This window comes from Tetrao urogallus (genome assembly GCF_951394365.1).
Source record: "Tetrao urogallus genome assembly, chromosome: 3".
Classification (NCBI taxonomy): domain Eukaryota; kingdom Metazoa; phylum Chordata; class Aves; order Galliformes; family Phasianidae; genus Tetrao; species Tetrao urogallus.
In genome coordinates, this window is record NC_136815.1 from 85,394,051 (window position 1) to 85,421,655 (window position 27,605).

At 44.6% G+C, this 27,605-nt stretch overlaps 1 protein-coding gene across 1 annotated transcript in view; it reads right to left on the minus strand.

The window, feature by feature from the left end:
• Positions 1-27,605, minus strand: part of JARID2 (jumonji and AT-rich interaction domain containing 2) — a gene marked incomplete at both ends in the record, with an annotated part of 201,405 nt that overhangs the window by 123,155 nt on the left and 50,645 nt on the right. The gene's annotated exons all lie outside the window — the stretch shown is intronic.

Here is a 27,605-nt window from a genome sequence, read left to right on the forward strand (position 1 = left end):
AATGCATACTTCTCTTTGATTACAGACCAAGAAAAAACTGCAGCTGCAATTGGATTAGAAACTTCTGCTAAAAAAAAAAACGATTTACTGCATAACACAACTCTGACAGCCTGGGTTTCTGGCTACCAATCCAGCCTTCAGAAAAATTTGCTGGGCAGCTGCCAAGTCAACTCTTGGAGCCTTGGCATGTCAGACATCTCAGGCAGTAGTCAAGGCAGCCACACGCGTGGCCATGTCCACATCCCCATCCCTCCACGGTTAAGTGGTACAGTTGAACAACAGAAGGTACAAGCCATTAAACATCAAGGTAGAAGGCTCCTGCAGCTGTTGATCTGGCAATTCCGATCACGCTGCAAAAGACCAAGAACCACAGCAGGGTTTTCTTTTTAAGGATCCGGTATTAATTTGAAAATAGCAGCAGCTTATTAGGAAGAGAGAATGAAAGAAGTGATAAATGGGAGGGAGCAGCAAAAAAACCATCATGTTTCTCGTTAAAAAATACATATATATATAAATTTCACATTCCAAATAACCTATCTCCAATTCTAATTAAAACTCTCCACCAAGCACACGTCAGACACATATAAAACCCAGTATGCACAAAGAGTATTCGGCAGCTCAAGATAATTAAATTCAAATATATTCTAATTAATTTCATTTTGATTCCGTTCATATTTTTATAAGGTGTTTGAGTTCCAGTTTGCAACCATATCAATACAGTCCAATAAAAAATGATGTTTTGCCATTTAAACATTTGGTAATAAGACCTAGGGATATGAACTTTAATAGGGCTAATCCAATCTTGCTGCATACTACTAATTATCTTAAGACCTTTTCCTGTCCTCAAACAGAAAGGCTGATCCTTGACTTGAAAAGCATTCACCACCGCTGCAAGCCAAAATAGTGTTGAGGTAGTAACAAAAGAGAGAAAGCCAACTGTTAAGTTAAAAATCTGCATTCATTATTTCTACAAGAATTCTAAGTTAAAGAGATCTAATTTTTGGCATCTCACAGCGTCTGAAGGGTCGGAAGGAGTAATGACAGAGACAAGGGTGCTGAATTATTGCTGGGGAATCTTAGGATATTGAGGCCTGATCTGCACACCTGCCTGAACTCAATCAATTTTACCCAGTCGGATGGAAAAAAATCAGTTCTATCGACAGAGGCTCCAGGGACAGACAGGCAGATATTGGGCTAAGAGCAAGACAGGCTGATTTTGCTTGATGTACTACTCAAAATTGAGATTTTTATCAGGCACCTTTCGCCCTTGTTTACAGTCCCAACTGGCAGAATATCCTTTAAAGCTGGGAGACGTAAGCTAAACCTGCACTCTCCATTCGGAAGCCAATTAAAGAAGACACGAGGAGACTAGATACAAGCTCCCTGTTTTTACAGGTCAGTTCAGTTACGCCAGCAATCTCCTGCACAAAGATAAGCAATATAATAGAAGATAACCTGCCCTCTCAAGTTTTCCCAAGCTCATCCTTCACTATTACGTGCATTTGACTTCCAAAATACCCCTCAGCAAACAAACGATAGTGTTTTAAGAGCACAGCAAAGCAAATAATAATAAAAGCCTTTGCTCTATGAGGCAACCGCTCCATAACAAGTCAGATGAATGCACCAGAGTAGCTTCCTAGAAGGACTGCAAAACATTTTTCTGAATAATCAGTGCCAAAGGAGGGCAAAGGACACTACCTGGAACTGAACTTGCAGCAGATTGCTCGGGGAGCTGAAGCCAAAGAACTTCAGTCAGATGTAGGCTCAGGTACACTGCTCTGCTGTGCGCAGATTTCAGTTCTGGCTACAATACACAACAAGAGGAGCTGACAGCTCCTGGTAACTGCAGGATTTGTGAGGCCACACGACGCGTCCCCTGAATAGTTACAATAAGATTATGAGTGGCTGGGAGGCTTTGTGGGCAGAAAGAAGAGAAAAAGGGGGGAAAAAAATTCTGATAGATGTAGCAGATTTTCCTGATTGCACAGAATGTTTTTTAAACACGCAGATGTTTCTTAACAACAGGATCTACGTTGCACTGATACAGAACAACACAACCAAGTTGTGACCTTTCCACGATCTCCTCCCCTTATTATTAAACCAACTTGCAGAACTTCCCACTCTAGACCTGCATGACAACTTCCACTACTATGGCCATGCCTCTGGTCTGATGGTGCAGAACAAGTCCTCAGCTCTGCGGGTCACTGAATCATAGAATCACAGACCTTATGATCACCCAATCCAACCGCCAAGTGGTCCGCACCGTGCCCACTAACCCATGTCCCTCAGTGCCACATCTGCACCATCTCATGAACACCTCCAGGGACAGTGACTCCACCACCTCCCTGGGCAGCCCATTCTGTTTGTTTTGCCTTCAGTTCCCTCATCCTTCTTCCCTCCCTGATCAATGGCAACATTCAAACTTTACAGAAGATATTAGAAGCACATCAAAGACAACCATTAAGCTTTTAAGTGCACTAATTGACATTTTAGCACTTACAAATCCATCTGTGTGTTCTATCACTCAATTTAAGAGACTCGCTTCCTCGCCTGTTCAGAGTTCCCTGTATTTTTAGCGGGGAGAGGGAGATTTTCAAAGCTATTTTTTCGCAGAGACAATTTTAGAGAATTCAAATTACAAATATAATGCACTTCAAAAAGTAACACGTTTCACAAATTTAAGAGCTTTTCCATAAAAGCTGTAAATGGCATCGCAGCTATAACTCACAGGCTTCTGAGCTCCAGTGAATTCTGCAGCTGTTACGGCATGTCGAAGCCAAATCATTGTTACCTTCACACCACCACAACTGCAAAGCTATGATACTACAAACTGCACAGCGCTACATGAGAAAGGGGAGGGGGAAAAGAAAAGAGAAAGAACCCATTGGTGATTTTGCAGCTTCTTTTCTTCTTCCTTTGCAAAGCTAGCACAGATCAGAAGCTAAGCCACGAATGGTGGCTCTGGATTTTTCCTACGGTGAGCATCCCAGGTACATTTCAGAGCAACCCCCGGCATGCTGTGGAATCAGAGCACAAGGCACTCAGGTACTTGGATTTACAGCACAAAACCCGCCTGACGGCGGCCAAGATTAGCTTCTGATCGCAGAAGACTGTCTCAGTGACAGCAGGTCTGGACCCTTCCTCTATTACTGTCACATACCAACATGTTCACCTTCTGTTCTGTTACAGAAATCCTCATTCAGTCCCAATATTTAAGGCAATGAGAAAGATCGAATTAAATTCTCAGGATTTTGAGCCATTCAGTTCATTGCTGGATCTATTTTAGGGTCTCAGGCTGCCAGCCACCCCCACAGAATCTGCGCGCTAAACAAGGCTTTTGACAGGCTTGTTTATGCCTTCTGCGGCAAGCAAAGGCAAAACATTACCAAGCTAAGAACTGAGAGACAAATACAGCACTGAGCACAGCAGAAACCTCAAAGAGCAAGCCAGCAGCAAACCTGCTGCTCCCCAACCACAGCGACACAAGAGAAGCGGACGGCTCCAGCAAGAAGGCGATCGTGCTGCATGCATGCAGAAAGCATCGGAGGTTTGGGGGAGTGAACAACACAATATTCCTGTAGGATCAACAGAAATGCTGTGCTGGCATGTTGGGACCACAGCAGCTACGAGGAACGGGACAGCAGCCTTCAGCCCACACCTCTCCTTACAGGAGACAAAATCCCTTTTCTTTTGCAAGTTCTGCCCTATGCTCAGCTTGTTGTAAGGATGGAGTCTGTGGGTCTTGCTTGGTGACAAACACTGTGAAGAGCTTCACTTGTTCTTCAGCAATGCCAACGCACCAGGAAAGTGCCGAAGATGCAGGTTAAAACTACACCCAGAAGAAATTCAGTGGTATGCCTTCGCTACTGTGCTCCTTTAAACCTTTCACCTCTTAAACTGTGAGTTCAATGTCAGATTATAAACATCATAAAAGCTCGTAAAATCCAATCATAAAACTGCCAGCTCATTTCAAGATTATTTGCTCTCAGCCCTGCAAAAACATCATGAGCAGTGCGAGAATTGCATCACCTCTCTGCAAGTCCCAGCACCTCATTGCTTCCATCAGCTCAGGTCACTACAATTGTCCCGTTAGCGACAATGGGACACAAGCAGGTGTAGCAGCCTTAGCATTGCAGACAAGTACAAGTGAGCTTTTTTGTGCGTCTCAGCCACTCTGAGCAGTCGTCTCCACCAGCAGCTGCTGAGGAAATCACCTGGTCCTGCCTCTCCTTCCTGAAAAAAACAGCTTTTTGTGTTATCAGCAAACCCGGCAGCCTCAAGAACCTCCTGCAACCTCAGCAAAAAATACCACGTCAGGACTTTGGGGTGTCTCCACGTGCCCCTCCACCTCATGCAGCATCCACCTCCAGCCTCCCCTAGGCTGACCTGGGGAACAGAGCAGCTGCCCACAGAGCAGAAAGAAGCCCAGGATGACACACTGTGTGGGGCCACGTCCTTTTGCTAGCATCGGGTGCTGGCTCCTTGCATTAGCCTGCAATAGGGAAAAAGGCAGCATTTCGTTCTTTGAGTTGGGTTTCCTGCAGAGACAATCACATCATTTCACCACTCTCTAGGGAAAGTCTGCGGACTGGATGAAAGCATCTGTTGGCTTTTCAGTGGAAAAACACGGTTTAGTGAAATGAAATTTTCTTTGGGGTCTAAGCAGAGCAGAGCCTATCAGTACCAGGACCTGGCTAACTCATACTTAGCGCAGCGCTGAGCAATGCTACAGTAAAATGCCTGTTTTTAAGGCAGACCATAAGCAAGCCTGCTATCTGCAGGACTGGCAATAGGCAATACCCACCCCACTCATGGTGTGCTCGGTCTGATCCTCACGCTTCCAACATACACCAACACCACTGTGGCTTTCAGCTCTGGCATGCACTTGCAGGAGGGCAAAACTACTGCAGGGTTGTCAGAAGAGCCCCCAAAAGCCCAACCAGACACAGGCTTAGAGAGCAGCAGTACGTTTTAAGCATTGGATCAACTCTTACAGTCACTCTTAGCAAACGAGATGGCAGCACAGAATACTCAGGCAAATTGCTGTTTATTTTCACCCTCTGTTTTCTACTGTTTTGTGAGCTCCCTCACGATTAACACTGGAGGTAAATGCTGACTGCAGTGCATCTCTGCTCTCAGCAAAGCAGAAGTGATGAGCCCAGCAGCACAGTGCTCCACGATGCCTCATGGAATCTCTCTGACAGATCCAAGCAGGAAAGGCCCAGCGATGGTTCTGCTCCCTTTTGTGGGCAGGCACTAACTCGGTAGCAGCTCAATTTTGCTGCTGGATGCTCCGGGCACGTGACTGCATGCAGTCATGTCACAGGAATGCAACAGCCACTGACAGTGGCAGCTCTGACAGGAGGAGGGATGGAGCCAAGTATGCCTTGGAGAGCGCATCATGCTGCATCCTAATTTAAAGGGATAAAAGAGGAAGAGCTGTGACTACTGGAAATGCCTCTGCCTTGCAAGGTGCCCAGCTCCTCCCTGTGCCCCGTTGCTGTGTACAGATGTAGCTGCAATGGTACGTCTTAATCAGTCAATGTTTTCACAACACATATTTCAAATATTAAGCACTTATTGAAGACTTAGAAGTTACTGTGTAAATATTTGTATTATATTATTCTGCTAGCGCTCCCTCACCAACTGTGGAATTTTAAATCCATCTAGTCTGATAAAGCTTTATTTACATATCACACTGCTCTCGATACTCAACAAAGTGAACTGCCTAAATTTACACCAACTCCATTCCAGCAGCTCACGTCAGGAAAAGAGCAATCCGTCGATTTCCATCTTTGGTGGAAATGAAACCACAGGCACAGGGCTCGTTTGGGGCTGCTGCTGTGAGAAAAGCACAAGGTGTCAAAACATCCTGGTGCCTGGTGGTGGTCCTTGCTATGGGGGTGTGGGAGCAGCGCTGCGAGGCTGGATGGGAAGGCAGGACTTCACACACCGGATGGATGTGAAGGCAAGCAGAGCTCATTGCTTGATTATCACCTCCCATTACTGTACAACAGGAACTCCATGAGAAGCTGCTGATGCTCAGACAAGCAGCCAACGCCTGGGAAAACATGATTAAGATGTAACCACTAGCAAACGCAGAGCACCATTATTAGTCCCAAACAAAATGTCTTGGGGGGGGAGGGGGGGGGAAAGCCCCCCAAACGCAGGCAAGTTTTTGCTAGTTAGAAAAAAAGGCAGCAAATTGGAAATGGGTTGTGCCACTTGCTGTGCTAACCCCTTTTCCTGCCTCCTCTCCTCCCAAAAAGCAAAGCAGAGACCGTAGGGCTGCAAGTAACAGCTGACACCAAGTTGATCATCGCATCAGCTCTGAAAAATCTGTGTGTCTCAAGCACCCGCTGCACTGAAGGAAACCCCATAGTGCTGTGATCTGTTCACTCACCGAATCCAACTTGCAGATTTATTCTTTATTTTGCATACTGAATGAATATTTACTCTCCAATGAATTTACTTACACTTGCACAATCATATGTTGAAAAGCAGGAGGAAAAAAAAAGGAGTTGAAGTTGCACACTACCTTTCGACAGTTCTGCCAGCTGGAAATGCGCCATCAATTGTCTGTTCAGTACGTGATACGAAAGCAGAGGAGCCTGCTTAATAGAAATTCACTCAATTTCACCATGTTTACTTCAGGTTTACAAAAATGGCCATGAAGAAGATAGATCCTAAATATTTTTCCTTTGACCTGTATCGTCCTTTCTGATTTCGTAAGAAGCTTCTAGCCTCGTACCAAGTTTACGACGTTAGTAATTTAAAACTGGAATAACAAAGAACAAATGGAAATATTAGCCTGAGTTTACCTTCATTTCAAAATCTGGGTAGTACCTTACTATGAACAAGAAGCACGGCCAAGTACTCTGAACATGTTACTAGCAGGCCACGTGCTACAGATACACAAATTTCTGCTCCAGAGAAATAATTTCCCCTTTCAAGGAAAGTCAAAGACATACCTAAACAAACAGCAGAAAGCAGCAGTTTCCATCAGCTGACTGAGGAAAGGCAAGACAAATTCCCTAAGCAGCACTTCAGTGCAGTCTTTCTCCCACCTTTCACTGTGTGCACAAGAACAGACACACGGACACACAGCAAAGTGCCTGCCGTGACGCTGTGATGTCTCAAGCTGCAGGCAGCTGAGCTGAAGCTCCCAGCCTTGCTACAGGGGCCAATTTCCTTGCCCGAGCCCAGCACGGATAAACAAACAAGCACCACGTTGTTCAGAGACAGCTGCTGTAGATTTTTCTCCTTACCACTCAAGAAACGTTACTAATACAACAATTACTTAACCATATAAATTTGAGGTTAATAAAAAGACTGTGCTTTGAGTGACAACATCTACTCTGCCATCGCAGAAGTAACTCCTTATTCCCTATAAATAAATGTTATTATCCAGGAATTGAACTCTGAGTGGTGAACCACTAGCTTGCTTTCTTAGATGCTTCAATACATTAAGTGCTTCACATTATGGGCAGATCAACTGCCCATTCACTGAGAAAGGTTACCAAAGCAATGCTGTAATCTTATTTAGCTCTCCCAGTGTTTAACTTCTACAGTCGGTCCAGGGTAGCAGAAGAAAAAAAAAAAGTAAGGATAAAGCTGGGATTCACTTGTGACATGGGAAGAGAAAACATTTCCTTCCTACCCTAGCAATCCTTTTGCTCCAGCTCTTCATCTGACTCATCAGAAAGGTACAGTGCCAAAAGCACTGAGAGACAGACTGGATACATTTTGAAATGTAGGTGGAAGAACAAAAATGAATTAAAAAAAAGAGAGACGGAATATAAATCTAAACATTTTGAATGATCTAGTACGCTGTGCAGCAAGTTTCACTGGCTAACAGCTTGGCTCCATGACCAAAAATACACACAGGGATCAAGGCACTGAAGAGGAAAGTGCAAAAAACACCAACTCTGAAAGCAGTCACTCCCTTTGCTCCTTTATTCTCCATCTCTGTCCTCTAATTCTTGCCATGGATAACAATCAGGGAAGATCCCAGCAACAAAGCCTGCTGCCTACGACAAACAAACCCCTCATTCCTGTTGCAGAACTGGTTTTCGAACTGAAGAGAGCTGTCAGTTGGAAAATGGAGAAGGGCAGGGAGGAAAAGAGCTCAAAATTCAGCCCCAGAAGGATTGAGAATGTAAGGATATTAGGTCTAATTATGAGCAAAAGTACTGACGCAAGTAAGAGTATATTTTGCCTCAGATGGGTGAGAAATATGAAAGACTTTACAAGACATTAAAGGAGAAGAGAAGAAAACACATCTGAGAGTGAGAGAAGTCTGACCAGTGTCTTTACTTGAATCAAAATACCAAGCTGGGGAGCAGTTTGTCCCTCCTAATCATATCAGCTGCTACTGCCTTCTGTGCAGCCTTTAGTGGGAACCTGCCCAGGGGGGGCCGAGATGGACAGCAGGGACAGGTGAAAGGAAGCAGAGCACTGGGAAACGCACTAAGGACCTTAGCCCAATAAATGAAGAATCCACATACGTTGAAGTATTTAATATTACAATGTTTAACAGAAGCACACATACAGCAAATCACTGCTGAACACCTTGTGAATTTTCACTCACAGATTAATCAGTTTTAGATGGACTATCTGGAAGCTAACATGCCTGCCCACCTCTGCTAAAATCATTCCTTGATTTTGCTTTGCAGATATATAAAACATACTTGGTCCAGGACAGGCAGGCAACAGCAGAGCAGAATCTATGATGCGGATGGCACCACAATCAAGTTACACAATAAATCCTATTTTGTATTTAGAAAACAGTCATTAAGATCCTGCACGCATTATTAGCCAGGACCAGGTGATGCTCACTGAGAAACAAGGAGCTGCAAGAGATGATACAGAAAAAGTGCAGCAGCTGCCCATTGCAGTGGGAAGAGTTTGTAACAGTTACCAGCACAGCCAGACACCCAGAGCCATGGCTGGGGAAGGCCACAGAGGGACAGACAGGAACTTTCAGACACTAATCACCCAGAGAAAGGGACTCCAAAACGGTCTCCAGGGACAGATGCTGGTGGGCCACAGCTGCAGGGCTGCTCTGGGCTGAACAGCAGGAGGCAAGGCACCCATCCTGCTGGAGCGGTGGGCAAAGACCTCTCCAGGCACAGATGACCCTGCCTGCAAAGACGACGGAGCTGCCAGGCAGGAATGAGTCTGGGAAGGAGGAGACAAAATGGCTTCACTTGCTTTTTGCTTTGTTTTCTCCCCTCCTCTGCCTTATCTCTCCTGCTACGTGTAGCTGCAAAAAAAAAACCATTACGGAAGTTTGAAAGCGAAATCAATTAGTAAATGGAACAAGTCTCTCTCCATTTTAGCCAAGCATCTTGCAGGGCCCAGCTGCTGCATCTTAGCAATAAAAGCGGGGCTATTTGTTTAATTACTCATTTATCAGAACCAGGCTCGCCGCCGCTCTGAAAAAGGCGCCCTTCCACTCGCTGCAGAAAGGCAGGGCAAAGCTCTCGGAGCTGCGTCCACGCCTGCTGTGCCAAGCAACACCCAAATAAAAGGTTTATCTTGAACACCGCGATCATAAACATAAATTGGACTTAATTAAAACAAGTTGCTTTGCAAACAGCTGAATTAATGAGACCCGACCGCCTGCTGCCCCATGCCTGCCCCAGCAGCTCAGGACCGACCCATGTGCGGCCGCTCTGAGCCCAGCGCTCCTCAGGCAGGGCCACCCGCTCCCCTCAGTTCAGCCCCTCTGCCTGCAGGAATTTAATGCATTTAATGAATGAAAATGGGGAAAGGATCAGCTAGTCCAGTGTCCTGCTCCTCCAGAGCTGTCCACCTCAAAACATCTCGCAGCTGTCTACCCTCACACACTAACACAGAGATGAGAATTCTATTAATTTTTCCAACGGAATGACCTCGTTCTTAGGTGTTTCTCTCAATACAACTTCCAGTTGATTTTTTCCCCTGGGTTCAGGTGCTTCAGCCTCCTTTTCCTTCTCAACGTGAAGGAAGAACAAAACTTTTCAAATATTATGAGCAAGTTCACGAGCAAGGTGGTCAAATCTTACAAGTATTCATGAACAGGTGCTCTTGTTCTTACGTTTCCCACAAACTGATATTGCCTTCCTCGACTTCATCGACAAAGAAAGTAAGTGTCTGGGGCATCCCAGCACATCTAAGAGGGCACAGGGTTAGGTCTGGGTTAACACATCTTTTGCACGTCACTCTTCATGAACTAGAAGCTGGGGAAGGATGCTACCAAACCCATGAGGATTCAAGACTTTCAACGTAATCTTTTTTGTCATGTCCAACACTGAGCTGTTTCTTCCCTGTCAGAAAAAAATATTTTGAACGAGTTCTGCATTTTCCTTAATAAACGACGGGGGAAAAACACCACAACAGTGACAGCAAATTTAAAACATATCACCATTCTGAGGTTCAATAAGGAGGGCTATTATAGACAGAAGCTCTGCCATTTGTGTTAATATCTAGATGAAGTTGAAAGTTAAATCAAAACATCAGAGTGTCCACCAGGAAGAGTTCATAAACAACATAAACAAGAGAACTGGTGCCTTTTCTTAAGGCAGCCACTGCCATGGTCAAGTTTCTTCTTTATTTCTGTTGAAGATTTCAGCACTGTTCTGCTAAGACTGTTTCTGGAAGGGACTACCGAAGAAAGTCAGCCAGGGCAGCACTGCACAGAGTGTGCATGGCACGCACACAAAAGCACAGCAGAAGAAAATATGAAAGAAAATGTCAAAAATCAGCTGGTTTGGAAGAGGAAATGAGGACATCTGTCAAGGCCATAGAGAACAAGACACTAGTAGCTAATTTAAGGCCTCTTCATGCTCCCAGTTCCCAACTATTTACCTCAGCTGCTCCCAAACAAAAACTGCTTTTAAAATCAAAAGTGAAAAAAAAAAAAAAAAGTGAATCAGAAACTGATTTCACACTGTTACTCCTGAAGGAGGTCAGAAAAGCTCACAGAAAACCTTTCCTTCCATGTTGGAAATGAACTTGACTTCTAAGAGAATGCAGAACATCAATCTGGGCTAACCTGAGGACCCGAGCCTTACATTCAAGCAAAGCCAAGGAGAGCTTGGGGGCTGACAGCCGAGTTAATTTCTCTTTCAGATGCAGATCCAGCTCCCTCCAAAAGCAGCTGCATGGAATACTTGTTCTGTTGCTCACAGCAAGCAGCTATAAACTTGCTTCTCACACTCCTAGCTGAACGAATCTTTGCGAGAGATCTTCCAAGGATGTCTGCATAATTTCATAAAGGTTTTTATTAATTCAAGTGAAAGCAGCACTAAGGCTGTGATGGCACGGGCTTCAGCCTCAGCTCTCAAACCAGTACCTAATCTGAGCATCCCCCTGGGCTTGTGCTCTAGTTGCCCGCCCAGGGCTGCTGCATGTTCATGCATTTTACTTTCTTCCATCTATTTACACCTCTGACGCTCGGTTAAAGCCAGAGCAGGTGACGCCTATTCATGTTGAAATCACACCTTCATTTTATGACACAGAAACACATCATTACAAACTCAATCAAGCCGGGAAATGCAGTTACAACAGCCCAGTATCTCATATAAACAGGACTGTAAATCAGGCCCTGCAATCAACCTTGCACTCAGAAAAACGCTTTCAAGATCCCACCCTACTTAACTGCAGTGGTGCTGCATGCTGATGGGAGAGCCTGCAGCTCCAGCACAAGCACAGATGAAAACCAGATGGGCTGCAGAGCTGCTCAGAGCAGGCCAAAACACACACTGGGAGCTGGAGCTGCATGAGCGGTGAGAAAAATGAGAGAGGGTACACACATGTCTGCGAACCTGATGGAAGTTCCTGCCCCGATCAGTGGTAACTAAAAGACTCCTGACTGTGGAAACAGTATGGCTAGAAACAAAGAAGGAGCCTGCGAAGTTAGGAACAAATGCAAGGATTTTGCATGGTGGTTCTTTAGTACCTCACTGCTGAGCCATCGCTGGCAGTGCTCGAACAGATCCACAGATCCACAGATGAAAACAGAAGGCCGTGTATGTGGTTCAATGAATTCTGTGTTGTTACGCTTTAATGTGTCTGCAAATCCTTATACATGGTATAAAAAACCCCACGGATACGCCAGCTACCACACACGCGCGATAATCACCTTAGCAGCTGGAGGGGAAAAAAAAAAGAGGTTTTTAGGCCTGTTAAAATTAGAAGGCATACACATCCAAAAGGACACGTGGTGTAAAATCACAGACTTTTGGGAAGCTAAAGGTAGAAGACTGGGACATTTTAATCAGCCGACAATTTCACTTAAAAGCATATAAACTGCTCCCACGACGTTAAGGGAAGTGAGCAACACAGGTACGCTTAAGTATTTCAGCAGAAAATCAGCTGGAGGGAAGCAGGTTAAGTTAAAAAGTTATACTTCTCTGACTACATATTTACTAAGCCCTGGTAACACAGCTGAGTTTGGGGAAAAATTGCGGTGGTGAATTAAAAGAACACCAAGCACATTCTGTCTGACTCTTTTCTGCCCTAGCAACAGTGCTGGGCAGGAAGCAGCCTACTATTGCAGAAACACAGAATTGCCCAGGTTGGAAAAAACCTTAAAGATCATCGAGTCCAACCACAACCTAACCATCCTACCCTACCTCTAACAACCCTCTGCTAAAATCAGGTCCCTGAGCACCACATCCAAATGGTTTTTAAGCACATCCAGGGATGGTGACTCAACCACCTCCCTGGGCAGCCTATTGCAGTGCTTAAATCATCACTGCTGCAAATGGGAAGATGCTCCAGCTCAATGCGTTGTCAGATGAGAGCGTAAATGGAGACACACGCACACATACGAAGGCAGTTGGATCTAGGAGGACTCACTGTTCCATCACATTGTATCCCAATGACTCCAAAGCAAAGGCTCAAAGCAGGCCCTCGTGCAGCTTTACATGCTTGCATCCCAGTGCAGCATTTCCTTTAGCTCTGGCAAGGGAAGTGAGAAGGGCAAAGAGAAGCTCAGTTTAGGCAAAGCTGTTAAGGCTTTTTTGTCTACTTTACCAAGAGAATTTTGCTATGGACGATTACAGCCACGGGAAACCCTGCACACTTTGGTACTTGTACAAACCTATAGAAGCTGAAAACACAAAAGGATGCACAAGATTAAAACCACAGGTGGAAGCTGAAAATTGCTTTTTGAGTCACTGGCATTTTTTCCTTTGTTTAGCTGACTGAACTGCAGTATGCAGGCAAAGGGGCTGGGAAACTGTTGGCATTTTTTTCACAGCCTTTATTTCCCTTTATGGTATCCTTCCTTTCCTTCAGCTGTTTCACAGAAGTTACCCTTCAGTCTGCAAGCCAAGACCTATAAATGTTGTCCAAAACTACACTTCTAAAGCTGACGGTGCCAGAATCCAGCTCTATTTCTATGACAACTTTACTTTTTCTTACCAGTTTAAAGCTTAGCCTTTACATCAAACTATTCGCTGGAAAGAGAAAAATATTTCCAAAGAGGATACATTTCATCGTGAAGCCTTTCTTCACCAATCCACTAAATTAGGTAATTTATTGCGAGGCATTAAGCAGAGAAGTCTGGTTAGCTACATGGAAAAAGGAAAGGCTTCTGGAATTGGTCCTGTCCTAAAACTATTCAGAATTTTCCCCCCAAGCTTCAGTACCTCCAGACACTCCTTTATTAAAAAGAGAACAAATCAATCCTTAAGTTTTTTTGACCTTCTACCACCCACTTTCTGCAGTGGCAGAAAGATCCTCAGAAACTCCTGCTCCAAACATTTCTGGCAACAACTCGGTGGGGCCAGTGACTGTGTAGCATGGAGGCATCAGAGCCAGCAGGTAGGCTGGAAGGCAAGGGCACTGCTGTTTGTGCCTGAAAGTCAGAAGATAACGTTTAACTGTTTGCCGAGACAGACCACAACAAGAAATGGGGAAAATCCCACTAAACACTGTATTTCCTCTGAAAAGACTGGCCGGCCTCTTTACACACTTTCATAACCTCTCTTTGAAGCAGAAAACGCAGAAAGAAGATTGCTACTGCTTAAGATCACAAGTACTTTCCATTTATTTTTTTAAGCTTTCTACAGAAACTTGGCTCCAAAACTGACATCACTGTATCTATCCATGACAGACCTGCTTGAGATTATTCTTCCATTCCCAGTGAGATAAACTATGTAGATGACTACTTCTCACTCAACCTGAAAGTAGTGGTATGTGTCTTTAAGTCCCCAAAATCTTCCACCACGAACAACGAAGCTAAACCTTTCCATTCAGCTCTTCTCTCTCACTACAGCTGCTTCTCCTATCGTTCCAGCTGTACTTTCAGAGCTACAACATGATGCTCCGGTCTGGAAGAACTTACATGTATTTATTTTTTAACAGAGGAGTTGGGTGGGCTTTTCATCCCAACAGAAGGAAAAGCATCAGGCTAGAATGACTCTTCACATCTTTCTTCCAAAACACTAGCTCTCGATAAAACACTGACAGCTGAATAGCTCTTTGTGTTGTATAAGTTTTCAAGACAGAAGCCTCTTCCTGAGGAGGACAACTGACTGCAGAACTTTGTCACATAACCCCTATAGGCACCACAAACCGGTGAGATTTTTGTTTTTCTAAAACAAAGTTACCCATTCTCAGCCACTCTCTCTGGTGGGTAATTCACTACCAGCTAATTCACTCACGATGCTAAAATGCACTTACACTAAATAAAGGCAAGAAGGTACTGCAGCTGATCAAAAAGTCAGGAAAAGTTTGAAAAATAGTCATCATTTCTGGTAGGTTTCAGAGCTATGGGCCATTTAGCATTTAGGTTGAGACAAATGTTTCAAGAATCTGCCTTAAAGCATACAGAACATAATGGCAGCAATTTACATTTTGGAGTTTAAAAAAAAAAAAAAAAAAAAAAAAAGGCATGCATGTTACACAGAGGGAAAACACAAAGAAAGAATTACTTCAATAGCTATGAAAGTCCCTTGGGAAAATAGTATTTCAGTTTGAATGTGTTTCTTCCTATTTCTTTCCCCTTCTGGAAAGAATTACTACTTTTTTTTTTTTTTCCTTTTAACAAGTATACACATATAATACACACGTATGAACTGCATTTAAAATTGTTCTGTAAAATTACTACATTAAAGAAACCACACACATTTCCAAGGGAATCAGGAAAGAAAGACAGAGCCCGCTTCTCACAAACCAGAAACCCTGCCAGATACACAGGATGGCCCAACGTCGCAGAACAAAGAAAACTCGCGCAGATGAGCAACATGTGGCAAACCTTTAATCAGCCATCTTTCTGTGCGTGCTCACAGCAGCAAAGGCCAGCACCAGGAACGTCAATAATTCAACCAGCAGAACAAAACCAGCCCTGACAGCGCGGGGACATCTCACAGAGCCAGCGAGCTGCAGCACTGAAGGACAAACACCTTTGGAAGATCAAAAACATAAACCGCCTTACAGTCGTCTTGCGACTGACGATTTTAGGCCTCGCAATAAAATGAAGTTAAATGACGCTATTCGGTGCCGTTAGGATTCAAACGAAATGACTGCAAGAAGCCGGGCGGGCATCAAAGCCAGATGTAAAACAAAGGAAAAGCACATCTAGATGACATTTACCAGGGTGCAGAAGGAGGCCTGCACCGGCAGCAGGTGGGGCTGGCTGCCCTTCTCCCCCAGCAGGCTGCAGGTGACACTCCCTTCCCCATGGCCTCGCCGTCCCTCAGCCGTCCTGTGAGGGGACAGGCTCTGTGCAGCAAATTCTGCTGCCTCTCCAGAGCCCACAGCAAAATGTCGGGGTGGGGGAGGGAGGAAGGAGGGGGGAACCAACACTTTGTAGATTAAAAATATCGGCCGGAGGCAGGGAGGTGTCTGTAGCCAGCCATGAGTCAAACTGGCCGTAATGGTGGAGAGAAGCATTTCCTACAGCTGCTGCTGGAACTTCTGTCGTACTTTCAAAAATTCTCCTACGGGCTTTGTTCAGTTCTTGCCCATGAGATCTCTGCAGCTCCTAGCCCCGATCTGACATGACAGGCTGCTCTAACCCACGCGGAACATCAGCGCTGCAACAGAAGCCGGCAAGGAGCCGCGAGATGAACAACATAAATTGTTTCTTGGGCTGTGGCTTTGTTCTCTCCTTATCTCTGATCTGGCAAATTAATTTCCATTTAACCTAAGAGTCGATATAGTTACCGATTTGCATGTACTTATTACCGACACACACGGGCTGTCTGAGAGGACACGTTTTTCAGAACGATCTGATAAAGATTACGGCAATTCCTCTGCAAGAAATCTTAAATATATACACAGATAAAAGCACATTTCACTGTCATAACCTTGGTATTAGCTGCTAGTCTGTGTATTTAAGCATTAAATAGACCTGTGCTCTCAGCATCAGTGTTTTCATCCTCCTCTTTTCCTCCACCACTCTCAGCCATGCGACGTTTCCCGGTGAAAGCTTCTGCTGCCCATTAGCAGCTGTGAGCACAAGATCACAGAGGCACCACACCCATTTTAGATGCACAGAGTTTGTGTTCGGCCGGTTGTCATTTTTAACACAACCCGGCTTTAAAAGCATTTCTGCATCTTGAATTTTTATTGGTACGTTTTAACAAACTGTGTGGCGGGGGGTGAGCACGGATTCATAAAAAGCCTTGGGTGTTCCTGCACACAAGGCAGTCAGCTCCCGGTTTAATTATTCACCATGAAAATAAAATTCTCTTTAACCTTCTTGAACGGTGCCTTTCAGCTTAACTTAATGCCTCCTTCCACTGTGTGTATGCCCCTGCCCCTTTTTAAAGGATGTTGTCAAAAGTCTTGCTGGAACAGCAACACAGCCAGGCCAGCCTATGGCACAGCAAGGTTAAAGAAAGCAGCAACCCGCCGACTTTTCTTCCATACTGCTTAGTATTTTGCACACTTGTGTCATTTCATTTCCATATGAGCATAAGTGGCTTATGCATTCCTTCATTAAAGCTAGGTGCCCACATTTGATATGCCTTTTACCTTTTGATCTCAAACCCCTCAATTCCACCCTCCAACCAGTGCTCTGTTCATTTCATTCATTCCTGGCCAGCTTTTTATTCCGTCACTATTCCCAGATCATCAAAATTGAACAGTTTTAGAGGTGACATCAGACAGTTGAATTACCTAATAACAAGAGAAGTTTCAAAATCACCTCCTGTTCTGTTCTGCACCATTTTATTTTGTTTCCATTTGACAATGCACACTGTAATACGACACAAAAAGGTTTGCAAGGACCTGTGCTCGGTGATGCCCGTATCTTTTTTCCTCAGTAGTTACAGTTAATTTATAACCCACTAACGTGCATGTCTCATTCAGATTATTCCTTCCAACGTGCATTACTCAAAAATTAATTTTATCTTCCAGCAAGCTGCCCATCGAGCCTACTGTGGCTGTATATCACGTTAGAGAGGGAGGAAGACACTTACTTGGTCTCTGGGCTACAGCGTGTAGCTCCATGACCAAAGCACACAGCAACAGCGCTGGCTGCATACAGATAAGAAGAAGAGGAGCGGGGTCAGCTGTGAAGCTGCTCTGAAACAACCAAGCTTCTTGTGCTCTGCTTCGTCACACGGGCACTGGTGGAGACAAATCCATGATGGGACTCAAGGCTGGTAGTGAATTCAAGGACCCGAAACCCCAGCTGAAGGGGTTGATGCAGACTGTCGGTGCAGCGGGGACCAAGCCCCACTTAGCCTTAATCTTGCACAATGCCAAAGCAGGCAGTTCTAAATTTTTTTTATTTTTTTTTTTTTTCTGTTAAAAGGAAATCTCTGTGTACACTTGCAGAGCTCCATAAATAAAAAAACATGTGCATTTATCTCCAATTAAAGTCTTATGTAAATTTATATGCAAATTAAGCGCAAGCCTCGGGCTGCTGGCGGGGTGCCAGCTCAGCCCCCGGTCCTGCACAACTGCTGCACCCCTCTGGTGACAAGGGACCCCCCCCCCCCCCCTTTCCAATGAGCCTGCATTCTGCCCGCAGAAAGCATGGTGCTGCTGTGGAGGGAGGGGAGAGTGACACGGGGTGGGGAGAGGGGACTTTCAGGCTTCAAAACCTCTGAAAACTCCGATTCCTCCACATAAGGAAAGCACGCACGTCACTCAAAGGCAGGGGAAAAATGCGAATGAATGTGTCATTTTGTGAAGAGCAGGAGATTTCTTTTAAGCTCCTCTCCTCCCCTCCCCCTGGCTCTTTAACACTTCACCCAAGCCTGCACAGTGGGAGCTCAAACCTTTTCATACGCTCTGTATACAGGTGCAGTAACAACCAAAAAAAAACCAAAAAAAAACCCACCAGGAAGACAAGCAGGCGGCTATAGGGGAAGAAGAAGGGAAAAAAAAAACATTTCAAAAGCACATTAATCTGCTTGACAAGCCATGAACCACATCGCCGCTCTAATTAGAACCAGGATCTCGGGAAGCTGAGGGAACACGGAGGTGCAAGCATTTATAACAAAAAAGGGACTTGTGATTTAATGACCTCCTCTGCTAGTTTAAAAATTAATGGGGCCAAATCAGATTAAAGCATTTTTAATACAAACCAGCCCGACATTTATCACCAGTGTTAACTGTAAGGTAGCTCCCCTATCATTTCAATGGAACAAAAAATTCTGTTCCTGCTTCATCAGAGCCTGCTCCAAAGTTCTCAACGTCTCTGCAGATTTGAGGGGTTTCTGCCACAGTTCAATGCAAGATGCTGACGTTCGGCCTCCAACCCCTGCCACTGAGGATGATCCTTTTCTTGCCCTTGGGAATGAAGGGACAGAAGAAAGGAGGAGACAGTGGGGCTGGCAGCAGCCTCCTCAGCCCCCCAGCACCATCCCACCTCAGCCCGCACAGCTGGCTCCCATAGGTTTCTCCTCATGCCCCGCAGACCCTCTGCACCACAAGGATCATGGCTTCAGTTTCTTGCTCCAAGGGGCTTTTTTGATCTTTTATTTGCAACCTGGACCAATGCAAATCCAAGGCAACAGCAAAGCCCCTTGCTCACACACTGCCCATAGCTTCCTGGCCTTCAAACGCGCTGTTTGTTTCTGGTTTGGGATAGACTCCCTGCTAGAGGCTACACAGGAATGGAGAGAGCACAGCAAGCGATATCCTCGCAGCAGAATATCTTCCCCCATGTGGCATTTCTGCAGTATTTTGAAGGCAGAGTCTGGAGAGTTCCACTGCCAAGAGCACGGGCTTCCATGTATCTCCTTGCATAGGAAAAGTTCATCATGCAAAGGCATGTCACTGGACTGGAGATCACTACTCCTGTTTTCTTTGCTCTCCTCCAGCCTTATCGGTCTGGCTGGCCTTAAAAGAGAAAAGTTGTGAAAGCAATAATCTGAACTCCCCACTTCCCATCAGAAGTTACACCGTAGCTGTTTCTTAGAAAAGTAATTTACTAAATCACGAGTACAAAATCCGGAATATTCAATTAAAATACTGAACAAGTCAACCAACTGCAGACAAAAGTCAATTTCCTTTGGAAAGGTGTACAAAGAGCCCTAAGGTGTAAAGCCTAACATCAGAACTTTAAATAATTCTTTCAAATCAAGTTACCGATGCCATTTATAAATTCAGGTGACTTATTCCTCAAGCATGTCAGATTTCTATTTGCTTGCTTACCACTGAGGGATAAATTTTCTTAAGATGATCCATTTATAGAAAAAATCTTTATTCAAAGAGCTTCACTTCTTACAGATACACAGTGCTCATCAAAAATTATTATAACTGCATTACACAGAGGAGCTTCGAGCCACTGAATGAAAATCATATTGGGATCAATCTAACACATGCTTTGGACGTACAAAGATGAGAAGCAACAGTAAAGCAAATACAGAATCTGGTATTTTGCTCTCTGTCCCATTCAGGTATTGTCTCACCTCAAGCCAGATGTTTCTAGGGAACACAGCAGGAACAAGAGAAATCCCCTCTTTCCTCATTAGCCCGCAACCAGCCCCAGAGTTAAAAGCACCTCATAAGTTTTATCAAGCAGACACAGCCCTGAAGACTGGTGTTGCCCCTGGAGCAGACACCCACAATCTTACCTTCAAACAGCAGGCAAGGGAAGGATGCAGCTTCTCAGGAGCACCCGTGCTGCCCACTGTTTGCTCCCCCAGCACCCAGAAATTGCTTGGGCAGCATCTTTATGGCCCCAAAATTAAATGTACAAAAAAAAAAAGCCTATTAAACAGCAGCAACTAGTTAAACTGCAGAGAAACAACTCATTGCACTGCTGCATTTAATAGGTTAAAGGCCTTATCTGTTCCACTGCTTTCTTGGAAAAATACACAGGGACAGAATAGGAAGAGGGTGCAGTGAGACCATTTCTGGCAGTGACGACTGTCGAAAGGAGCTTGGTCTCAACAGAAAGATGGAGAGCTTTTCCCAACTTGCATCTTATCCACATGGATGGCGCTTCGTGTTACATGTGAAAGCAACATTTAAAACCTAGGACTATAGTGCTAGCACATACTGCCTCAGGGGTTACATCTATTTCCTGCTTATTAATTAATTGGCTTGTTAATACAACAATTTGCAGGCCTGTGCTGCCTAGCAAGCTCAAGGAGCCTGTGTTCTCCCTGCCAAGATCAATGTACATTAGTCTGAACCTTCTGATGTTGAGCAGACTCTGCCTCTGTCAAAGATAACTGAGAGGCGACATTAACTCTTAGGAACATCTGCTGTGTACTGAAGGGACAAATGACAAGGCTTACAGTTAAACTCCAAAATGTCCTCATTTAAAACATCAGATGAAACGTACCTGCAGGACCAGTACAAAAAATAATACAGAAAAACTTACTGTCTCTGCCAGCAATGCTATCTGCGCATTATAAAAATGAGATCTGCAACCACCTAGCAGGTTAGACTACTATGGCTTTTGCACTCCCTACGGTCTGGACCTCCAGATAACATGAAACTCATATTGCTGAAGTGTATCACAAGAAAACACTCACTTGGCCACAATCCGAATACAAACAAGGCATCTTTGAGGCGCTTCCCCAACATGTGAGCTTTGCTCTTTCGGTTGCCTTAACATTAGCCCAATTAGATCCTTTCACTCAGCACAATTCCCAAACACTCCTGGATAAATTTAAGAGGCGTCAGGACATGGCATATTTATACATTGCTTCCACCTATGTTTTACAAGAGCTCACATAATGAAGACTAAAGGGAAAAATTTAGCTCTGAAACCTCATCTAGTGTCAAACGGAACTGCCTGCTAACTTAGCAGTTATTAGTGTGGGGGGTGCTGCAGACCACATGCTCCTCATGCTACGCTGGCCTCCGCTTTGTTCCTGCATTCACATCTCAGCACTGCTCTGACACTGTGGCTGCACCGTTCGCGTCCTGAACACCTACGAGAGAATCTCAGCCTCGTAGCTGAGCTCCACCGTGCAGACAAAATCCTGGGACTGGCGCTTGTAAGCGCAGTGCTTGACACGCTGGGCACACACAGCAACCTCAGCTCTGCCGCACGCTGAGGCAAGTCACTTCCACAGGTACATTTCTGCTCCCCAAACGTTTTCCAAATTGAATGGGTTATCCAAAGTGAATGGGTAGAACAGAGGCAACCTCCACTTGAACATCACCTTTCCACATATACAAGATCACTCCTAACAGAAGTGATGAAGGCAGCATCAAAACTGCCCATTTTCTACTTGCATCTTTTTTCCAGCTCATTTAGAACTCTCTTCAGCAGCATGTTAATTCAGCCTTTGCAATATGATTTTTTATGTATTGCCTCAAAACAGAACTATTGCCAAATAAGGACCGACCATTTTTCACTCCTTACGCTCACATAAAGCTAAAGGAGAGCTCTGCATAGCACCTCGAGACAGCCAGCCAGCTCAGGGTGCTGTGAACAAGCCACAGCCTGGTGGAGAAATCCTCATGCTGCAGCACAGACACTTTGAGTTGACAGAAAATGAAAGGCAGGGAGAGAACGTACATACCCACCTCTTGAATTACAGGCTGAAAGCAGGCATAAGCAGAGCAATGGCTCTCAGCCTGGAGGGCATTTGGGCTGGATGCTGTGTAGCCATGGGCAGGAGGAGCACAGCAAACAGCCAGTATTGCAAGCTGCTGCCAACTCCTCCCACCAACCTCCCCCCACCAACAAACAGAACATCCAGCAGCCTTCCATAAATAAGAAAACTCGAATTCCACTTGTTTTCAACTGTTCCTTGTAGCTGTGGTGGGGTTTTTTTGTTTGTTTTTTGTTTTCCCATTAATTCATTTATTTACATAAAAACCCTTGGAAGGAAAGCTTTCAGTGACGATAAAACTTAGATATGGTTTCACGCCTGGCTTCAGCTGTTCTAAAGCCAGGCTACTGCTGATAAGGGCACTCCTGTTCTCCACTTCAATTATCCCTACCTTTATTTGAAGCCAAATGATCACTACAAGGCAGGAAGGAACAACAAGCTGCTTGCCATGAGGGGAGAAATGGATTTCAGGCTGGGTGACATCACTCGTGAAATCACACCCTAAATCCCACATAGCCATCCTTGCACCTTTTCACATTATTTACAGCTCATTCCATTTCTCCCCACATCCAGGCAACAAGAAGTAAGAAACTCCAAACAATTCATACGGCACCTTGACACGGCCCGCACTAATTTTATCTCCAGCAGCAGCCAGCTGTTTTCTAGGTCAAATCCCTTGTACCAGAACTATGGAAAGGTTACAGCATTTTCTCAAGGCCTTGGCTTCCAGAACCTGAAATTACGCACAAATATAGCACATAGGAAAATCCAAAGTTGGACCACACTAATGGGCCGTCTTTCCTGCTCTGACTTATCCTGATGTGACATGCTGTCAAAAGGAAGAAATCTGTGAGGCTGGACATAGACTGCATCACTATAAATGGTGAGGAGAAAGCTGACAAAGAAAAAGTGTGTATGTATTTGTGTTAAAGCGTCTGTCTACATGTGCCTGCCTCTATGTGCAGTAACCTACTCAACAGACACATTTTCACATTATGGGAAAAAATAACAGTTGAAGACTTCTGTTGACATTTTCTCAAATGTACAGCAAGAATTACAAGATCAAGCGTCTCCCAGTCTTCCAGATATTAACCCCCCAGCTTTTCAAACTTTGGAAGAAAAAAAGCAAAAAAGCAAAAAAACCCACTATGTTCTTAATAATGAGAATTTTTCCAAAATCACTGTTTGCAAAACAGCTCGACGGTAATTAAATTCCTTTTAAGCATATATCAAAGCTTTAGTCTCAAAATGCCTTTTTTGTGATGTGGCCAAAATGGCTTACTTCTAATAATCACGGAATCATAGAACATCCTGCAGGAACCAATAAGGATTGCTCCTGGCTCCACACAGGACCACCCAAAGTCAAGCCTTATGTCTGAGTGTTCTCCCCAAACTTCTGGAGTGCTGCCACTTGGGGCTGTGACCACTGCCTGGGCAGCCCGTTCCAGGGCCCAACCATCCACTGGTGAAGAACCTCCCCCTGTGCCCAGGCTAAATCTCCCCTGAGGCAGCCGCATGTCTTCCCTCAGTCCTGTGGCTGTAACAGAGAGCAGAGCTCAGCGCTGACCCTCCTCTCCACTCGTGAGGAGCTGCAGCCACCATGAGGCCTCCCTCAGCTCCTCTGCTCTGGCCTGAACCACGAAAGGGACCTCAGCTGCTCCTCATGCACCTTGCCCTCCAGACCCTCCTCTGTTCCTAGAGGCCTCCTTTGGACACTCTCTAATATCTTTACGTCCTTATCTTGTGGCACCCAGACCTGCCCCCAGTGCTGGAGGTGCAGCTGAGCAGAGGGGACAATCTCTCCCCCCAGCCAGTGGCACTGCTGGGCCTGGTGCACCCCAGGGTACGGTTGGCCCTTTGGGCTGCCAGGGCACCTGCTGGCTCACATTCACCTTGTCACTGAAAAACAAGAATCTCAATGGCTGGCATTGCAAAAATTAGTTATGAAATCAATGCACAGAAGCCGACAGGTTCCTTTCTAGAATGCTTCTGTTATCTCCCTCAGCATTAAAACACACAGGATTATACAAACTCCGCAGACTGCTCTGTCTCTGATTCTCTCTGTGTCAGTGCTCCACAGGATAGTGCTGGGACTAAACGCAGTCATTTCATTTTCAGAGCAAAAGAAGATGACAAGACACACAAGCTCTTCTGCTACCAAACCACCGTGCAGGTACTTCATATACAACTGGGCCTGACCAGAAAACATGTTGCTGGGTAAGTGAACAGAAGGCAAGGACAAACAAATATCGTTTTTGCATGACTAACCTCTATAAGCATTACATGTTTCCTTAAAACAGCCTCCAGGATCCAAACACGAATCCCATCGGACTTGAACCCCCCAGCATCACATAATCCGACTAGCTCCACAAGCATCTTCCAGGGTTTGCTTTGATAAAAACTTCACATATATCATAAACATGGTTTACTACCTATAAGCTCCTATGACATAATGCTGCAATAATGACAGCTAAGAGTGTAAGAACACCAACTGAGGAAGGCCCTGAACGCATCCGGATGAGCAGAAGGTTCCAGCCAGCCCCTGGGCAGAGCTCCATGAACACACACCTGGGCAGATACTGGGGACACACTCCCAAACTACAGAAGCAGAGAGAAAGGTGACCAGCACTGGTAGCAGGACAGACAAAAATAATACTTCTCATGAGGATTTAGGGAGGGAAAGAAGGGGGTGGGAAGCACAAACCACCTGCCCTGCAACACAAACTTAACAGAGCTCCCCATCTTGGAGAACGAGATGATGCAGTGTAGCAATCCATCCAAAATAGAACTGTATTGTACGAATTGGCTATCAGCACCAGGGCCGTGGCTCTCCACCATCACCCACCTGTACCTAGAGGAGCAAAGCTCCACAGAGCTTCAGCTTCAGCCTTTTAGCCCAGATTGCAAGGAAAGCCTCATGGAATGCCCTACAGTGGTAGAGGACTGAAGGACAAAGGAGAGCAAGTCAATTATTTTGTAGTCAGGGAATGCATCCACAGGCAATTTGACTTAGCTAAGACTGCTGGAAACAGGAGAATAATCTGATTTTATCTACAGATTTTCTTGTTTGCTGTAGTCTTTAAGACTCCTTTAAGTTTACACACTAATCTTAATATTTTTTTTTTTGTTAAAATACTAGATTTAATAAATTCAATACAATAAAAAGTCCTGGCTTTCATGTTTATTTAGAAAATGTTTATTTGTTCATAGTGCAAACCTGGAACAGGCTGCCCAGGGAGGTTGTGGAGTCTCCTTCTCTGGAGATGTTCAAGACCTGCCTGGATGCCTACTTGTGTGACCTGGTGTAGGGAACCTGCTTTGGCAGAGGGTTGGACTCGATGATCTCTGGAGGTCTCTTCCAACCCCTACAATTCTGTGATTCTGTGTGATTCTGTGACTTGCTGCAAACATACAAACTGGTAAGGATCGTTCTCAGTATGTAAGATTGGTGCAAACTGTATCAAAAGTCATCAGTACCTCTCCAGTAAGAGCTATTATTCATAAGCTGCTTGACTAAGTAAGAAGGTAAAACAAAGAAAAGCGAAAGACACGACACTGATGTGCCTAATTGCAGACATTACAAAATCTAATTTTTGGCAGCGTCTGCTCATAAGCTGGAGATGGCTTTTGTGTTACTTTTGCATTCCAGTACATGCACTGCAATTCCCCTTTCCCTCACACCTTAAAACAGGGACACAGAGAATCACTCCAGCTGACTGATGTGTCTCAACCAGGGGATCCCGGCGGATTTGTGGAGCCAGCCAAGCTGTTCCTCGAGCAAGAGGCAAGGGTTTAATCAAATACAAGGTGTGCCAGCTTAGCAGAAGCTTCTCTCACAGAGATTACATAAACTTTTTAAAACACTCATAGAAAAACACCTCAGAAGATTTAGAGGATTTGTAAATTGAATGCCTGATGATACCCCGAAGGAAAGAAGGACTTAAAGATAAGATGTGGGCTTGACCTTACACTGAACGAACGCATCCTTGAGCAGAACAGAAAGGGCTGTATTCGAGGGATGGTGAAGGCAAAAGGATCCCCAACATTTTGCCATCGACTGTGATGAGCAGTACAGGGAATTCAGTTTTCTGATGCATTTTGAGCACTGAGAAATAGAGATGAATTAATTCACTCACGCTCTATAAAGAGCTGAAGACTGATTTGCGAATATTCTTCCCAATATTGAAGCTGGGAAAAAAAAAAAAATCTTCCAATGTTGCCTTTCTTATACCCAAATTCTCTCAGTACAATCAAAACAACACAGACAAACCAGAATCTCTTACCCGAAATCTCAGACAATACCCTCTGTATTTTTCTTAAAAGAAAAATAACAGAGTAAAAGCAGAAGCGTGTGCAAATCCACAAGTCACAAAGGGTCAACCTTCCTTCCAGCAAATGAAGAAAAGCTGTATTTACAAAGTAACATGGAAACCAGGGATTTTAAATATTACAGCAGATTGACCACAAGCATTAATAAAGTTTGTGTTGTGCCAACGTTCCCCTTATAAAACTTGTATTTCCAGAGCTCTGCTCCATGCTGAGCACATCATTCAAGATTTCAGACTGCAGTGCATCTAATGGTGGTTTATTCAAATCAAGGGTATCAAAAGAACGAAGAATAAATCTTTCACAGTTTAAAAAATAGTAGATAGTCTCCAATTACTTTGTCTGAATGTCCAAAGTTTCAGAAACTACAGTAGTTACAGATTTTTTCAAGTTGGTTCAGGACAAATTTAACCTCTATATTAAGGTTCTTGCAAAGCAAAGGTTTTCACTTTCCAAGAGGAAGGCTTTTCACTGGAAGCTGTACCTGCACACCAGCTGTTGTGATACTCCACTACCAGGCTATTTACCATGAGGACATTTCTCAGATACTCAGATATATCATTTGCAAGTATTTATTTTCAACCCTCAAGCATGCACTTACACAAGGTACCAAAGGCAGAGCCTGAGCCTACAAACAAGGGCACTCAAAAACTGTAATATGCCTTTGGAAAGCTCTGCAACAAGCTCAGGCACTCCAACACTTTTAAACCTGGGCTATGCTGCTGCTTACACATTTTGTAAATTCTTCATTTTACGAGATGCTAAGAATCAAGTTGACAGGTAAAAAATGGAACAAGAATGGCCAAATATTTAAGGGGAAATTCAAGGAAAAAAATCAGAACTGGAAGACATAGTATTGCACCTCTCCACCTCCCCTCTCAAAAAAAATACTTACATACAGATAAACATCCTTAACATGAGCATGCACATAACACCTATGCTGACTCAACATCTCTTTGTCCAAATTCACACCTGAATTGTTCTATGGGAATTAAGTGTTAATCACAAATCCAAGGAAGCAAGCCTACAGACTCACACCAGCACTCTCCCACACAGGCACACACCCCTCTCTGGGCCATGCCCTGCTTATCAGTGAGGTGGTGGACAGATGGAAAGAAAGAAGATTAACTCACTGAAACCTGGTTCACATCATACGGATCCAAAGAGGCGGTGTGAGGGAATTGAGAAACCACAAACACCTTTTTTTTTCTCCCTGAAATGATTGTTGAATCCTACACTAAATCTCCCCATTAATCTACCACGAACAACGTGTTAAGCAGTCTCCTTCTAACATCCTTACACCATTCA